This window comes from Rana temporaria, chromosome 4 (assembly GCF_905171775.1).
Source record: "Rana temporaria chromosome 4, aRanTem1.1, whole genome shotgun sequence".
Lineage (NCBI taxonomy): Eukaryota > Metazoa > Chordata > Amphibia > Anura > Ranidae > Rana > Rana temporaria.
This window is the reverse complement of record NC_053492.1, coordinates 140954286-140973022: the sequence shown is the minus strand read 5'-3', so window position 1 is coordinate 140973022 and position 18737 is coordinate 140954286.

The window sequence follows — 18737 nt, the reverse complement described above, 5'->3', positions numbered from 1 at the left end:
TCGGTGCCTGCCTTCCAGTCTGATGTCTTGGTGCCTGTGTCCCAGCCTGAAGTCCTGGTGTCCCAATCTGAAGTCCCAGTGTTTCAGCCTAAATAGTCCCAGCCTCAGCCTGAGGTTTCAGTGCCCATGTCTCAGCCTGTCATGCCAGTGCCCATCACCCGGCTTTCTAGGCAAGTGCCCGGTGTCCAGCTTGCTGATCTGGGGCCCGTTACTCAGCTTGCTGAGCCGGTGCCTGTTATCCAGCCTGCCGTTACGGAGCTTGCTGCTCGGCCTGATATCCCAGTGCCTGCTGCCCAGCTTGCTGACCTGGAGATTGTCGTCCAGCTCAATGACCTGGAGCCTGCTGCCCAGCTCGATGACCCAAAGCCTGCTGCCAACCTTGATGACCCAGAGCCTGCTGCCCAGCTTGATGACTCGGAGCCTGCTTCCCAGCTCGATGACCTGGAGCCTGATGCTCGACCTGATGTCCCAGTGCCTGCTGCCCAGCTCGATGACCCAGAGCCTTACGCCCAGCTCGACGACCCGCAGCCTGATGCCCAGCTCGACGACCCGGAGCCTGCTGCCCAGCTCGATGACCCGGAAACTGCTGCCCAGCTTGATGTCCCGGAGCCTGCTGCCCAGCTCGATGACCCAGAGCCCGCTGCTCAGATTGATGTGTTCGTGCCTGTTGCACAGCTTGATGTGCCCGTGTCTGCTGCCCAGCTTGATGTGCCCATGCCTTCTACCCAGCTTGATGTGCCCGTGTTTGCTGCATAGTTTGATGTGCTTGTTCCTGCTGCCCAGCTTGATGTGCCCCTGTCTGCTGTCAAGCCTGATGTGTCCCTGTCTGCTGTCCAGCCTGATGTGCCCCTGTCTGCTGCCCAGCCAGATTTGCCCTAGTCTGCTACCCAGCCTGATGTGCCTGTGCCTGATTCCCAGCTTGATGTGCCACTGCCCACTGCCCAGCTTGATGTGTTGCTGCCCACTGCCCAACTTGATGTGCCCACTGCCCAGATTGATGTGCCTGTGCCTGCTGTTGAGCTTGTTATGTCTACGCCTGCTGCCCAGCTTGAGCTGCTCATCACCTGGTTTGATACATTGGACTGTCTTCATACCCAGCTTAGTGTGACTCTGCCCGCTGCCCAACTTGGTGCCATGGACTTGTCCCAGCAGAAGCTAGTTGAAGCGCCTGGAAGCCGCTCCTTTGAGGGTGTGTACTGTAAGGGAAGGTTCCATCCGCTGATTCTGATTTTCCCCATTACTTGTATATATTTGTCTGTTACTGTTATTATTTGTGGGTTCTGTTTGGTATTGGTATTGGAGGTGGTTGTATTTATATTATTTCACTTATCTTTAATAAATCATTATATTTCACTTACACACATTTGGGTTTCCTCTGTTGCAGTCCACACAGTTCTGGTCTTATCTAATATGTGACAGCCATCTTCACAATTAGAGCACCAGAGAGAGTGGTTTGAGTTGTGGGCCTCTCCATCGCAGGCTATAGCCCACCATTAGGATCACTCCTGATGAATTAGTCTCCTGGTGGCAGCCACTTCACCCACTACTCAAGGATTACTTTAAAGAAGCCTGCCGCAGTGAGATTAGAACATTGCAAGCAGACTTTCACTCAGTCAGCCACTCAGGTGGAGGACATGGATGAAGATTTGCAATTCACTAAGCTTACAACCCACCGGGTTCAATCCCAACAGACAGATTATCACATTATGCTTTGTGATATGCAATGCCATATGAAGGACATAGATAATCTGCAGAGTGCACTATTTCACTTTAAAGGAGGACATTATGCGCAAAGCTTGTATGATTAAACCTATCCTTGTTGATGGCACTCCAATTCAACTATTTCCTGATTTATCCTGAATCACCCTTCAGAAGCACAGGCTACTTAAACTCCTCCTCCACACCTTACAGGATAATACTATCACTTATCGCTGGGGCTTCCTCTTTAGCTTGACAGCTACACATAATGGGAAGACAGTGGGCCTTCGGGTCCCTGAGGACATCTGCTTCTTTTGTGAGACTCTGAACATACCCACTCTGGACCTCCAAGGTTGGGATATCATCCCCCCTCCTCTTCCTCCTCCATCGAAAGGCTGACAAAGGGTTCCTGTGAAGAGGAGGGGGAAGGACTCCCGACTCCCCTCCAAGAATTCCAAGCAGTGACCAGCCTGAGGAACTCCCATGGTTGACTCCTTTTACAGTCTACAGGCCTGAACTCGGGATAATACTTCGTATTTGCAAGTTTAACTGTTGTTGAAGTCCTTATATGCGTTGACTGACCTACTTTCTCTCCCCCGGTTGTAGTTCCTTTACCACAGGGGATGATCATGACTCCTCCTGGACTGCCTGTTTTTTGGCGGGTCTGCTGGTGTCCAGGCCCTGTGGCCCAGGAGGTTACTCTGTGCTGGGTCTGGATGCGGGCACTCCCACAACTGTAACTTTTATCATACAAGTTTCCAACTATATGTACCGTATTTTTCGTCGTATAAGACGCACTTTTTCTTCTCCAAAACTGGGGGTTAAAAGTTGGTGCGTCTTATACGACAAAGAGACATTTTTTCCTGCGTTAAAACTGCCTGGCATGTACTGCGGGCTTCCCTCTCCCTATAGCGTGCCTTGACCCCCCCTCCCAGTCTAACTACGTGCTGCTGAGCTTACCTTTAACTCCATCCGTGCGGTCTGTGCCTGCTCATGTCTCCCCCGGGCAGACGTGATCCTTGCTTGGAACGGCCTCATAGACAGCACAGCACAGCACGGCTTCCTGTAATACACACCCCCCTCAGCCGCTCCTACTAGCTTAGGGGGGGTGTGTTGCTGCTAAGACCTTCCGGGGCCCTTCTCCCTGATGTGGGAGTGAAGGGACTTTTTTCTCTATTTCGGGCGCATGCGCACTGCATCCCGCGCCCGATTCGATGAGCCGTTGCTTATTCTCCTTCCCTGGCGGAGTGATCTGTAGCTGAGTGGTCTGTAGCTGTACCTGAGAGTGTGAGGCAGGCAAGGCAGCAGCAGGCAGCTGACAGGGTCCATTCAGAAGGCAGAGAAGAAGAATGCGTGACTACTGACAGGTGTGGGCTAATATAATGCAATTAAAAAAAAGTGCACTGTACATTCCTAAATTCCTGTATAACACACAGGCAGCAGATAGTAGTTTCTCTCTCACAGTGTATTACTTGGCATGGCTGTTGGGTTCTGATTTTGTAGCTTGGTCATGAGTTAACAAGGTCAGCACCCGACAGCCATGTCATGTAACACACTGTAACAGTGCCAGCCATGATAGTGTGCCTGTGTGTTATAATGCTGATGACAGGTTGGTGTAAAAAAAATAGCTGTCCATTTACACATGCCTACCTCCAATCCGATCCGCTAAACAAAACGGAAAGGGATCCGTTCCCCTCCATCTAGCGGATTGGATTGGAGGGCAGTCAGGTGGTTCAGAATCTTTTTTTTCTAAATTTTCCTCCTATAAAATTGGGTGCGTCTTATATTCCGGTGCGTCTTATACGGCGAAAAATACGGTACTTGTTGTTCTTTATTTGGCTAGTATAGTGCCCTAGATTTTTATACCTTTTATAGCTTTTTTCTTTAGCAGGTCCCTGATAATAGATAGCAGTTGTGTCTGACATTACCCCCACCCCCTTAGGCCTCGTACACACGATAGGTTAACCAGAGGACAACGGTCTAATGGACCGTTTTCATCGGTCCAAACTGATCGTGTGTAGGCCCCATGGGTTATTTAACCTTAGGTTAAAAAAAAGCCAACTTGCTTTAAAATTAACCTATGGAATCCTAACCGATGGGGAAAAAAACGATCGTTAGTAGGCACGTCCATCGGTTAAAAATCCACGCATGCTCAGAATAAAGTCGACGCATGCTTGGAAGCATTGAAATTCGTTTTTTTCAGCACGTCGTTGTGTTTTACGTCACCGCGCTCTGACACAATCGCTTTTTTTAACTGATGGTGTGTAGGCACGACGGACCATCAGTCAGCTTCATAGGTTAAACTATGACAACGGTCCTTCAGACCGTTGTCCTCTGGTTAACCTATCGTGTGTCCGAGGCCTTAGTCTGTTTAGTGAATTCAAGTTCCTTTATTGTTGCAACTTACCTTCATCGACCTAGTTTTTTAACTGATGGTGTGTAGGCACGACGGACCATCAGTCAGCTTCATAGGTTAACCTATGACAACGGTCCCTCAGACCGTCGTCCTCTGGTTAACCTACCGTGTGTACGAGGCCTTAGTCTTTTTAGTGAATTAAAGTTCCTTTATTGTTGCTACTTACCCCCATCGCCCTCGTTGGACGATGGTGGTGATACAGAACTATTGGTCTACTGTTGGACCTCCATTATATGGTCTGAAAACTGTGATACATTTTTTGATGTTTTTCCTTTACTCTTCTTTTTTATGGCTCCTCACTCCTGGGCTCATGTCTCTTTTTACGTACGATCGCTACCACCTCCTGTCTCAAGACTCATCTGTCTGGGCTCCCGGGATAGACAAGTATACTGCACTCCAATACCGTTTCCACAATACTCCTTACTCACACCCCAACCTCATCATGGTACAGGTTTATTCACATAATGTTAATGGTCTTAACTTGAATTTTAGAAGGCAGTTGGCAATGAGGAGCTTTACAGATCTTGGGGCGGAGGTAATATTTGTACAAGAAACACATTTTAACCACTTAAGGACCGCCTCCTGCACATATACGTCGGCAGAATGGCACGGCTGGGCACAAGCACGTATCTGTACGTCCTCTTTAAGTGCCCAGCCATCGGTCGCGGGCGCGTGCCCGTGGCGCACGCCCGCGACCCGGTCCAAAGCTCCGTGACCGCAGCCGCGGGACCCGCGGACCCGAACGCGCCGGAGTCCCGCGATCGGTCCCCGGAGCTGAAGAATGGGGAAAGCTGTGTGTAAACACAGCTTCCCCGTTCTTCACTGTGGCGCTGTCATTGATCGTCTGTTCCCTGATATAGGGAAAGGCGATCAATGACATCATATGTCCAGCCCCACCCCCTACAGTTAGAAACACATATAAGGTCACACTTAACCCCTTCAGCCCCCCCTAGTGGTTATCTCCCAAACTGCAATTGTCATTTTCACAGAAAACAATGCATTTTTATAGATTTTTTTGCTGTGAAAATTACAATGGTCCCAAAAATGTGTCAAAATTGTCCGATGTGTCCGCCATAATGTAGCAGTCAGGAAAAAAATCGCTGATCGCCGCCATTAGTAGTTAAAAAAAAATTAATAAAAATGCAATAAAACTATCCCCTATTTTGTAAACGCTATAAATTTTGCGCAAACCAATTGATAAATGCTTATTGGGATTTTTTTTTTTTACTACAAATAGGTAGAAGAATACGTAACGGCCTAAACTGAGGAAAAAAAAAAGTTTTTTTTATATATCTTTGGGGGATATTTATTATAGCAAAAAGTTAAAAATATTGCATTTTTTTTTAAAATGGTCGCACTATTTTTGTTTATAGCGCAAAAAATAAAAACCGCAGAGGTGATCAAATACCACCAAAAGAAAGCTCTATTTGTGGGAAAAAAAGGACGCTAATTTTGTTTGGGAGCCACGTCGCACGACTGCGCAATTGTCAGTTAAAGTGACGCAGTGCCGAATCGCAAAAAGGGGCCTGGTCCTTTACCTGCATTTTGGTCCGGGTCTTAAGTGGTTAATAAAAAAGGTACTCTGACATTTGCATCTAGATTTTTCCCTACAGTGTTCTTAGCCTCCAGCACTAAAAATAAGGCAGGAGAGGCTATTTTTATTAAAAAAGGATCCCCATTCACATCCACATCCTCCTATTCTGATCCCCAAGGTCAGTTTTTGATCCTTAGTGGCAAATGGCAACAATCTGAAATAACTTTCTGTACCATTTATGCTCCAAATGCGAATCAGATGTCCTTTGTAACTAAGGTTTACAACTACCTGTTTAGAACTACACACTCCTTCTTAGTTGTGGGAGGGGACTTCAATCTTCCGTTCTCCCCGACATTGGAAGGACATCAATTTCTAAAAATATATCTTCCCCACCCCTCTACCGGCAAGTCCCAATAATATTGTCTGGTAACTCGCAAGTTTGCTTTGTTCGATGTATGGCGTGTGGTTCACCCCAAAGAGCGTCAATACTCCTACTACTCCGACCCATTTCGAACGCATGCACAGTTAGACTACTTTTTTCATTAATGCCCCCTCCCTGCGGGCACTCGCTAAAGTAGATATTCTGTCCTGGTCGGATCATGCCCTGATCCCTCTGAAGCTTAAATTAGAAGCCTCCAGGATCAAACGTTGCCACCGATGGCTTATTGACTTCCTTCTGAACTAGGATGGAGAGTTAAAAAATGCTTTAAAACTGTACTTTGTAGAAAATAGAGCCCCAGATATTTTCTCATAGGAACCCTCTGGGAGGCACACAAGTCTGTAATACGTGGACAATGTATAGCTATCTCAACTGCCTGGAAGAAGAACACCAAGCAACTGAGACAGCAAACTGCACAGAGACTTTGGGATTTTGAATCCAAGCTTACATGATCGTCCTCTATCTCCTAAGAGAAATTATATGCCTACGGGCAGTCCTCAAGAGTATAGACATGGGCAAGGTTGAAAAAGCCCTTCAAAGATTACGTCAGATATACTATCATAAGGCCCCATACACACAGGAGAATTTATCCGCGAATACGGTCCAGCGGACCGTTTCCACGGATAAATCCTCTCAAAGATATCCGCTGATTTCGATGGGATGGAGTGTACACACCATCCCATTGAAATCCGCGCGGAAATCCTCTGGCGATGACGTGTCGCGCCGTCGCCGCGATTATGACGCGGCGACGGGCGCGACGCTGTCATATAAGGAATTCCACGCATGCGTCAAATCATTACGACGCGTGCGGGGAATCCCTTTGGACGGATGGATCCGGTAAGTCTGTACAGACGAGCGGATCCATCCGTTGGAATGGATTCCAGCAGATGGATTTGTTGTGCAGCACAACAAATATTCGATCTGCTGGAATCCATCCCAGAGGAGATTTCTCCGCGGAAAGAGATCCGCTGGAGTGTACACACCATAGAATCTATCCGCAGAAACCCATTTGCTGGGATTTATCTGCGGATGGATTCTATCGTGTGTATGGGGCCTTAGGGTAATAAAACCCACACCCTATTAGCATGTAAACTCAGAGAACAAACTCATGCCTCAGCCACCCAGGCCATCCGGGATCTTACTGGGACCCTTTACTCTCATCCCAACCGTATTGCCCAATTATTTTGTGATTACTTCTCGGATCTCTACAATAACCCCTCCATACTGCACTTACCAACCAATGACAGTTTCACTGATCATGTGCAAGCTTACCTCACGAGCAGTGGGGTGGCCACCCTACCAGCAGAAGCTTTACAGTCTCTCAACTCCCCGATAACTGCAGAGGAGATTTCAGAGACTTTGAAGCTCCTGCGAAATAGCAAGGCCCCAGTCCCCGACGTCCTTCCTTATGAATATTATAAGACTTTTCTGGCCAGCCTACTTCCACATATGACTTATTTAACAGTTTTCTGGGCAGGGATGACATCCCCGGGGATGTGCAGAATTCTCATCTAACGCTCATACCCAAGCCTGATAAGGACCACACACTGTGTGGTAATTATAGACCTATGGCTTTATTGAATTCAGATCTGAAAATCTTTACAAACTACTATCCCTCCATTTAAATGTGGTCCTCCCCTCCGTGATTCATAAAGATCAGGTGGGTTTTGTTCCAGGACATTAGACAGGAGATAACACTGGAAGAATCATTAATTTAATAGATATCATCAACAGACAAAACACTGAAGCGCTCTTACTCAGTCTAGATGCTGAGAAAGCCTTTGAGAGGCTCAGCTGGCCCTTTATGTTTTCTACCCTTGAATATCTGGGCTTTCGGGGGGGGGGGGGGGCGTTCCTCAGGGCGATTAGACATCTATATGCAACTCCATCAGCTTACATCAAAAAACCTTTTCCAACATCTACCTTCTTTCCCATCTCAAATGGGACTAGGCAAGGATGTCTGCTCTCTCTGTTGCTTTTTTCCCTGTGAATCGAACCCCTGGCGGTCCAGATCCGACAGGACCCCAACATTAATGGTAAGGGAATGTGAATTTAAAGTTTTGTTATTTGCTGATGACGTACTCCTAACACTAACGCAACCGTGCGTGACCCTTCCTAATCTGCATAAACTCCTGGAGGAATTTGGGTCCTTGTCAGGATATAAGGTAAACGCTAAATCGGAAGCCCTTCTGATTAATATGCCTCTCTGAGAAGTACATTGTCTTTCTGAAAATGTTACCTATACGTGGAAATCCCATGCCATTAAGTATTTGATATATATAACATTTTAAACTCTTATGACATGGTTCCTTTCGGGAAGCAAAGTTACATGCGTAAATGGGAAGAACATTTTGGAGAGGAATTATCCCTTGAACAATGGAAAATGATATGGTCCTGCACAGCCAAGAGCTCTATATGTACGCTCACTAAAGAGAACGCATATAAGATGCTTCTCTTTTGGTACATAACACCATCCCGCCAACATGCTATATACTCATCGGCCTTGGATCGCTGCTGGAGAAGTCTCCAAGACTGAGGCACGTTACTCCACACTTACTGGAACTGCCAATCTCTTCAACCTTACTGGCATTTGGTTCAGGGGCTTCTCCACCGGCTGTTTGAGGTGGATATCCCTTTCTCCCCTAGGCTTTTTCTTTTTGGTCTCCTTCATCTTAAACTCCCCGGATCAGTAAAAAAACTGGCCACACATATATTAACGGCGGCTAGGTGCTTAGTGGCCCTTCACTAGAAAAAGCAAAACCCCCCAACATTAGCTGATCTTTATGCTAGAATTAAGGATGTGGAAGTTATGGAGTCCATGTCAGCTCGCTTGGTAACCTGGGTGGACAGACATACGGCGATATGGGAGTGCTGGTATCCTCGGATAGATTCCTGAGATTCCCCTTGCCCTGCACGGTGTGAATAATTTAGAGCCCCGGAGAGACGAGCCTAGCTGGCTGTTATTGTTTTATACTCTTTTTCCCTTTATTTATTTATTTTATTATAATTTTTTCCCGCAGGCCACGCTGTTACAAAATGTGCTAATAATATATGTTTGACTGAGATACTCTCACTGTTTTTTTTCAGCAATATGTTCTCACTTCTTTCAGAGCTGTCATCTAGCCTCCTATGTTATCAGACATTGTCTTATATCGGATACTTGAGAGTCGCCTATGCGCTATCCAGATAAGTTTTTATTATTTCTCTTTTTTTCTCTTACCACCTATGTGTCTTATACCTTTGTATTGAAAATATTAAAACTCAAGAAAAAATGTAAATGATAAAAAAAAAGAAAAATCGATTTTGGGAGTGCATGTATTATAAAGTGGTTCTAAAGCCATTTTCGTTACCCTAATGCATTTCTTGCATCAGGCCTTGTACAGACGAGCGAACATGTCCGATGAAAACGGTCCGCGGACCGTTTTCATCGGACATGTCCGCTCGGAGATTTTGGTCTGATGTGTGTACACACCATCAGACCAAAATCCCCGCGGACAGAGAGCGCGGTGACGTATAAGACACCGACGTTCTCTGACGCGGAAGTTCAATGCTTCCACGCATGTGTCGAATCATTTTGACAAATGCGCGGGATTTCGGGCCGCTGGTAATACGTCATAACCAGCGGACATGTCCGATGAGTCATACTGACCATCGGACATGTCCGACGGACAGCTTTCCAGCAGACAAGTTTCTTAGCATGCCAAGAAACTTTTGTCCGCTAGAAACCTGTCCGCTCGGCCAGGAATCCGGTCCGCTAGGCCGTACACACGGTCGGACATGTCCGCGGAAACTGGTCCGCGGACCAGTTTCAGCAGACATGTTCGGTCGTGTGGACGAGGCCTCAAAGTAAAAAACATTTAGGCATCAGCATCCCCCCTCGCTCATCCTTTTACTTACTTGAGCCCACATTCAATCCAGCCCTGTGCATGTATGCAGCTTGTTTCTCCCCTCACTGCCAAGTCTCGCTGGCTTTGCTGGGGCACCGGTCAGTGGCCTTCCCATGGGGCACTGGACAAAGAGGAGGGGCCAGGAGTGACAGTGGGGGACCCAAGAACTGTAGGTGTAGGTGAGTGGCTGCTCTGTGCAATTCTATTGCACAGAGCAAGTAAGTACAGACATGTTTGTTATGTAAAAAAATAAACTAAAAAAATTATGTTACAATAGCTTTAAACCAAGGTGTAAAGCAAGGTTTAGAAATTCTATGAATAGGTTTGAAACTGTACACATTGGCATTGATCTACTAAAGGCAAATCGTGTGTTCTTTTTGCAATAGAATTATCCCCAGACCTTAGTGAATAAGATGAAGATCTGCTGATTTTCATCATCCAATCATGTGCAAGAAAAAATGCTGTTTTTTGTTCTGGCATATGATTGGGTATTATTTGCAAAGTGAATTTTCATAACATTCACTAAACTCTAGGGGAAAGTTTGCAAAGTGCAATAGCCTGTTTTAGTAAATCAACCCCATTCTGTCTGTAGTTTAAAAGATGTGAGACTGACGTCCATTACACCACTACCTTACTGCAGATGCAAGATAATCATAGGAAGTGACCAATAACTTGTCTCCAGACAAAGAGACCTTATATGTAATATTTCAGTTTTAGGCGAATGTCAGAAGGTTGGTTTAGCCATCTGCTGCTCATATCTCTTTTGGTCCCTTGCAGTTCAAATGAGTATATCTGATTAAACCCAGCTCTATCCATAGGACTAGTCCAGTCAAAGAATGTTTCTGAATTCTACATTTATTTTTCATTAATAACAACAATATTGAACCAAAAAAGTGCATATCAAACTTGCTTGGCTTTGGTAATGAAAACCACTAATGTTAGTGGTTTTCAAACCAGATAACTGTTGAAGGAGGTCACTACTGGAAGTCTACAAATTTTAGGAAGCAAGTGAGTTTTAGCTTCTCTTTTGTATCAGTCACTTTGGTTATCATTTTAATATATCCCAAAAAAAAAATACTCAAACATCGGGTGTTCGCCGTTCACCTAATTCTGAACATTATGGAGCATTCGTGGGAATTTCTAGCCCCCGCGCGACACCCCATAATGCACTACGAGATCGAAGTGATGTCATGTGATGTCACATGATGTCAGAAGGGGCGGGGTCATCCGGTTACGTCACCAGATGGCCCTGCACTTGGTTATATGAAAGCTGTCATCGCGAAAAGGCTGCAGCAGCAGGGACACTTCCCATCGAGGCAGAGTTTTTCTGTTTGTTTTTTGGGTCTGTCGGCACTGTGAGTGAGTGAGTGAGTGAGTGAGTGAAAAACGTATTTGCCGCTACACATGCAAACTGAATCGTCTCTGGGCGCTTGTTGTCCATTTCTCCTTCGAACTCAAAAGAGATGGGTTTTGATCTTTCTCCTAAAGGCCAAGTGGTTCTCCTCCAACCGAATGGAGTTTGGTAAAGCGTTCCAAAGTCTAGGGCCTTGGACAGCAAATCTTCTTTCACCTTTGGACTTGTATCTGGTTTTGGGTATTTGAAATAGATTTTGGTTGGAGGATCGCAGAACGCGATTGGGGTTGTAAGCTTTTTCGCATAGATATTGGGGGGCATTTCCCAGAATACATTTATGCATCAGACAGAGTGCTTTGAAAGTAATTCTGTCTTTTACTGGCAACCAGTAAAGGGCTCTTATTGAAGGTGAGATTGATTCCCATGGTTTTTTCCCAGTCACAAGTCGCACGGCCGTATTCTGAACGACTTGCAGACGAGTGATTTCGTACTTTGGGAGTCCGAGGTAAAGAGCATTTGCATAGTCAAGTCTGGAGTTAACAATTGTTCCCACTACGACTGTTATGTCTTCTTTGGGAATAAATGGGATAAGTCTGCGTAGTAGGCACAGCAGATGATGTGATCCGCTGACTACTGACCCTATTTGTGCATCCATTGTCATGTAGGTGTCGAAGATGACTCCGAGACTTTTTTTTTTTTTATCAATTCTTTATTTTTCATTTTTCCTTATTTCACAATTCCACAAAAACAGGGACATTACCATGTCATATCAGAGAATAAAAGTCAACAATCAAGCAACTATACATTATCCTTGTTCCTGACCTATCTCTGACCCTGATTGCCGTTAAATAATTAGACTACTATATAGATCCCGCGCTAATTTACCGCTTTTCTGAATTCCTATTCCCCCAAAACATTTGACATGTCCTCTCCCTGTTTGAGGTAGTGAAAATCCCCATCACCCCCCTCCCACCCCAACATCCGGGCCCTTGTCCAAAACCTTCCCGAGCCCAGAAAAAAAAAAAAAACAGCCATTCCTCCAAAATTATTCTTCCTCCTCCACCCCTCCCCTCTCTCAATCCTCCCCCCTCCCACCTACTCCCTTTGTTCCCTATAGCTATCATAGGGAGCCCATACCTCCCTGAACCTCTCCTCCTGTTCCCTCAGAGCCATCGTGAGACTCTCCATACATTGGATTTCCCTAATTTTTTCATGCCATTGTGGTCTACTTGGTGAGCACGTGTTCTTCCATAAAGCTGGAATGCATGCTCTGGCTGCTATTAACAGATGTCTTACCAAGGATTTTTTATAGTTTACTACTGATATCGGAATATCTAACAGCAGATAGGCCGCTGGATTTTCTCCAAGAGACATTTCAGTTATCCCTTCTATTTCGTCTGAAACCATCTTCCAAAAATCTTTCACTCCTTCACAATTCCAAAAAATATGTAACAGAGTTCCCTCTTCTTTTAGGCATCGCCAACAAATGTTTGACGTTTGTGGAAAAATTTGATTTAAAACTTCTGGGGTCCTATACCACCTGCTCAGAATCTTATATCCTCCTTCCTGGTACTTAGATGCTAGGGAGGCTTTATGATTAAATTCAAAAAAAAATTTCCTCTGGGTCTCAGTGAAAGTTACCCCTAGGTCTCTCTCCCAGGTTTGTATAAAACCTATTTCTTGTGGAGCTTTAAGTTCGTTGATCAGGGAATAAAACAGTGATAACGAATGTCTAACCGCTTCTCCCTTTAAACACAATTTTTCGAATTCCGATAGTCTTACCCTCACCGTTGTCTGACCCTGTATTGATCGCAGAAAGCCCCTTAACTGTCTTCTCCTATATGGCTCCAAGTCCTCTGCTAACTCGCTTTCTATTTCCTCCCATGTCATTACCCGGTTTTCCTTCTGGAAGTGAATCAATCTAATTTTGCCATGTCTTTTTAAGTTCCCAAACCCTGGGTCATTCAGACCTGGCATAAATGCCGGGTTTCCCAGGACTGGTGTCATCGGATTTGCTTCTATTTCATCATTTGATTTTCTAAATACTTTTTTCACCACCCTGATTGTCGTCCCTATCGTTGGATGCTTTTTAACTGCTTGTGGTAAAATGGTTCTAGAAAGCCAAATTAGTCCTTCCAATGGTAATTCTATCATTGCCTGTTCTAAAAGGATCCATGGTTTAACTTTCGGGGTGACGCACCAATCCAACACTCTTGACAGATGCACAGCCTCGTAGTATGTGAGTGGGTCTGGAAAACCTATGCCTCCTTTTTCCTTTGGTAAAGTTAAAATGTCTCTCCTAACTCTGGCTGGTTTCCCTGCCCAAATGAATCCCGCAAACTTCGCTCTGATCTCTTTCAGAAATCCCTGAGGTATGCTAGTAGGGAGTGTCTGTAATAGATATAATAACCTCGGCATTGCATTCATCTTTACGATATTGACCCTACCGAACCAAGTAAATACCTCTTTATCCCATTTTTGTAGGTCACGTTTTATTTGCCTTACCAACGGTGCTAAATTTAGTTCTAAAATTCTATTTAATTTCTTCGGGATTTTAGTCCCCAGATATCCAATATGTGAATTTGTCCATTTGAATGGGAAGAAAGAGGCCAATTGTCGTTGTTGTGCCATGTTCATCTCTACCCCCATTGCCTCTGATTTGTCATAGTTTACTTTAAAGTTTGAGAGCTCGCCATATCTAGCAATCTCGGCCAGCAGAACGCGATTGGGGTTGTAAGCTTTTAGTTTTTCGCATAGATATTGGGGGGCATTTCCCAGAATACATTTATGCATCAGACAGAGTGCTTTGAAAGTAATTCTGTCTTTTACTGGCAACCAGTAAAGGGCTCTTATTGAAGGTGAGATTGATTCCCATGGTTTTTTCCCAGTCACAAGTCGCACGGCCGTATTCTGAACGACTTGCAGACGAGTGATTTCGTACTTTGGGAGTCCGAGGTAAAGAGCATTTGCATAGTCAAGTCTGGAGTTAACAATTGTTCCCACTACGACTGTTATGTCTTCTTTGGGAATAAATGGGATAAGTCTGCGTAGTAGGCACAGCAGATGATGTGATCCGCTGACTACTGACCCTATTTGTGCATCCATTGTCATGTAGGTGTCGAAGATGACTCCGAGACTTTTGACTTTGGTGCTAGGGGTGATGATTTTGCCCAAAATGGGTGGAGGTGTCCAGGTTGTTGCAAGTTGATTCTTTCAATTGGCATTAAACAGGAGAAGTTCTGTTTTTGAACCATTGAGTTTAAGATAACTCTTTGTCATCCAGTTTTCTATCAAAGAGAGGTATTTCTCTAGACCGAGATGATGATCCTTTTTGTTGTACAATTGTGTGTCATCTGCATAAGAGTGGTAAAGTAGCTTTTGACTGCTGATGATTTGAAAAATAGGGCGGAGATAGATATTGAACAGGACCGGCGACAGAGGGGATCCTTGAGGGACTCCGCATGACACATGCGTTTTTCAGAAGTGAACGGTCCCAATTTCACTACTTGTGATCGGTTCTCCAAAAAGGAGGAGAACCAGGATAAGTCACATTCCGCGACTCTGGCTACTTCAGCTAGCCGAAACAGTAATAGTTTGTGGTCTACCGTGTCAAAAGCTGCGCTTAGGTCCAACAGTACTAGAAGACAAGATTCTCCTTCATCTGCGGCCTCGAGAGCATCATCCCATATTTTGAGCAGTGCTGTTTCTGTCCCGTGCCTGGGAACGGAAACCTGATTGAAATAGATTGAGCAAATTATGGGTATCTAGATGCTGTTGCAGCTGTTGTACCACAACTTTCTCCATTACCTTGGAGAGGACGTTCAGGCCTGTTATGGGACGATGGTGTTCAGGGTCCTTGGGGTCGAGGGTGGGTTTCTTTAAGATGGGTTTGATTATTCCTTGTTTTAACAGGGTGGGCACTATGCCTTCCTTGAATGACTGGTTTATAAGCTGCTTGATAGGTGGTGCCAGAATATCGGCGCATTCCTTCAGCGGTTTGGTAGGGATGATGTCACTGTGATTGAAGATGGATGGACATATCGGGACACTTACTTATTTATTTTTTAATAAAGGTAATTGTAATTTTTACATTTTTTCAACTTTTTTGGGTGAATGTGTAGGGGTACAATGTACCCGATACCCATTAACATGGGGTCCAGTATTTGGGGCCCCCTTGTTAAAGGGGGCTTCTAGATTTTAATAAGCCCCCCACCCGCAGACCCCCTAACCAACGGACAAGGGTTGTGGGGATGAGGCCCTTGTCCTCATGAACATGGGGGCAAGGTATTTGGAGGGGACCTCAAAGCACCCTCCCCATGTTGAGGGCATGTGGCCTGGTACAGTTTAGGCCAGTTTACAGTTTAGGACAGTTTACGCCCCCCCCTTTTCCTGCGGCCTGCCAGGTTGCATGCTCGGATAAGGGTCTGGTATAGATTTTGGGGGGACCCCACACCATTTTTTTTACATTTTGGCACATGGTTCCCCTTAATATTTATTCCAGTCCCGAAGGGCCGGTTATTGACTGGGGGAATCCACGCTGTTTTTTTCAATAATTTTTATCTATATCGCAATATTTCCGACAATACATTACAGCCGCTAGCAATTTTAAATGACATTTTTTCCTTTAGAAATTTAATGTTGCTGTGGTACTGTTATGAACATGGGAAAGATGCGCTACTTTATAGGCAGACTAATAGGACCCCCAGGCATGATATTTAGAGGAATAGTCAATTATTATTGTTTCACTTTAAGCATTATTAAAATCACTGCTCCTGAAAAAATTTCAGTTTTTAAAACTTTTTTGCATTAATACATGTCCCCTGGGGCAGTACCTGAGTCCCCAAACACTTTTTATGGCAACAACTTGCATAAAAGCCTTTACAATTAGCACTTTTGGTTTATCATGTTTGCGTCCCATAGACTATAACGGTGTTCACGCAAATATTTTGCCCGTTCGCATGTTCTACTGTGAACCGAATCTGTGGGTGTTCCGCTCATCCTTAGTACCTATGGAACAAATAAGCTCTGAACCAGGGACCCTAAAGAACAAGTATACATCAGAGTATTCTGATTTTTTTCCTCACTATAGGGACAAAATAGGGGAATTTACACATATATGAACATTGTGCACATTCTAGCACATTCTAGCTATGTGGTCCCAGTATGTGTTGAATCTCAGGTTTACCCTAATTGGTTTTCACAAAGCCCTTTCTTACATTAATTTCAAACTAGCTGAGTTGATTATTGATGCAAAAAATAATTTGGGTTGCCTAAATATATTTTTTAGATATCTTGTCAAGCACCCCAGGAGCCCAGAAACTTTTCTCCTGAAATTGAGATAAAACCTTTGCTCCACTCTTAGTGCTTCTTGTAGGTCCATAACTATGATCTGTGGTCTCAGTATTTAAAAATTAGACATGGGAGGGGGCAGCTCAAGTGTGTAAGGTTAAAAGCAAGATCAGTATTATAATCATACATCATGTATTGGTTGTTGGGGTGCCCTGCAATGACTCTGAAACTGCATAAATATACCTTAGCTTTTTTTTTGCACTGCAGTCACTTTACTAGGTTTAAAGTGAACACAGGTTAATTTTATACAGGTGACATAGAAGATCCTTTCCCACAACCAAGACACATGTGGCAGTTTTACAGAAGCATATGCACGCAGCTCTCATATAGGAGTAACTACTCTTCTCATATATGCCCCATATTGCAGTGCTTATGCTCTTTTCATATAGCCTTAATGAAGACAATCCATACTCCTTTTTACTTTATTTACACAACTTTTTGCTGTAAATACCATTTCAAAAGATAAATGTCAAGAGTTTAAAAGAATACATGCTTCCAAATACAATTGCATTAGTGTCTCAGTAATATATTTAATCACATCCAGCACTCACTAGCAACCTAATGTTAATTTGTATAATCCTCTGTTACAAGAAATGTCTTATATTACGTCCTTTAAGTAGTGGAGTTCATCCGAGAAACAAGTCAAGATTTACAGATCCCTATTCCGAAATCTAACTGGTAAATAAGATATATAGGGCCAGATTCACGTAGAGCGGCGCAAATTTAGTTTGTCCTAACGTATGTCAGTTAAGTTAAGGCGGCTGAATTTTGTGACGTAAGTGCCGTATCCACAGAGCATTTGCGCCCAAATGTGCGCCAGCGCCAGCGCGATGTAAATACTGAGGCGTAAGGCGTGGTTATTGCAAGTGGGAAGGAAGTGGGCGTGCTCCATTGAAATGAGCCGTGACCCCATGCAAATGAAGGGCCGGCCGTACTGCGCATGCGCGCACGAATCTGCACCTCACTGGGCATGTGCAGAACTCGGCGCGGCGCAATCAGTGAGATAGGAAAAAGGCCAAGCATACTTAGTGTGAGAATCGCCCTGTGCTTAAATAGCCCCAGACAAACGCACTTCCATTGCAAAAGTACATCCCTGTGTTTCCCTTCCTAAAGTAAGGTGCTTTTGTTCTGTTGTTTGTGGCTGTTTGTTGGTTAGTGTAGTATTGTTGGATTAAAGATTTATTGTAGTAGGAGGTTGTAGTAGGTGTGTGTATTTTCTGAGTGTTTTTTGTGTCTGTTTCTTCTGTGTTTTTTGTCTGAATTTGTATTAGCTGTCTGCTTGTGTTTTTTCTTTTTTGATGTTTGGTTTTTGCTGTCTGATTTTTGTGTGTGTTTGTTCTGTGTCTTTTTGTGTCTGTTCTGTGTCTTTTTGTTGGTTTGTTCTGTGTGTTTCTGTGTTTGTTTGTTCTGTTTGAATTTTGTGTCTGTTTGTTGCTGAGTGCTGTTTGGTGAGATGGCACCTAAGAGAAGGAAGCTTAACTTCTCAGTGCGTGAGAAGCACTTACTGGCCAGGGCTATCACCCAATTTGGGCGATTTTTGCATGGCCCTGATAGCCGGGACGTCACCCAAACCAGGAAGAGGGCAATAATCCAAGAGATTACGGATCGAATCAATGCGGAGGGGGGGAGACAAGGACCCCCAGTGGGATTTCCAAGAAGATCAATGATCTTAGGAGCCTGGTCCGTGAGAAGCTGGCCAAGCAAACAGCCCATGCCAGGGGCACTGGAGGAGGCCCACCCTGCACCGTAAGGTGGACTGAGGAGGAACTTGCGGTGGCCCAGAGCTTCCACAGCCAGCAAGTGGTGGGCCTGCCTGGCTTTGAATCTGATGATCCTGTGAGGACAGGTACGTTTTTTTTTTATTTCCAGCATGTGAGGGTGTGGGAAGGGAATATGTGCCAAGTGTGTGGATCTTCCAACCTGTGTATGTTTTGTGTCCTCCACAGATGGCCAGGAGGTTGCTGGGCCATCAGGCCAGGCTGCACTACCCCCAGGACAACAGGCTGCTGAGGAGCCACCAGAAAGGCACAAATACTGTCGCACTTATAAATTGTTTTTGT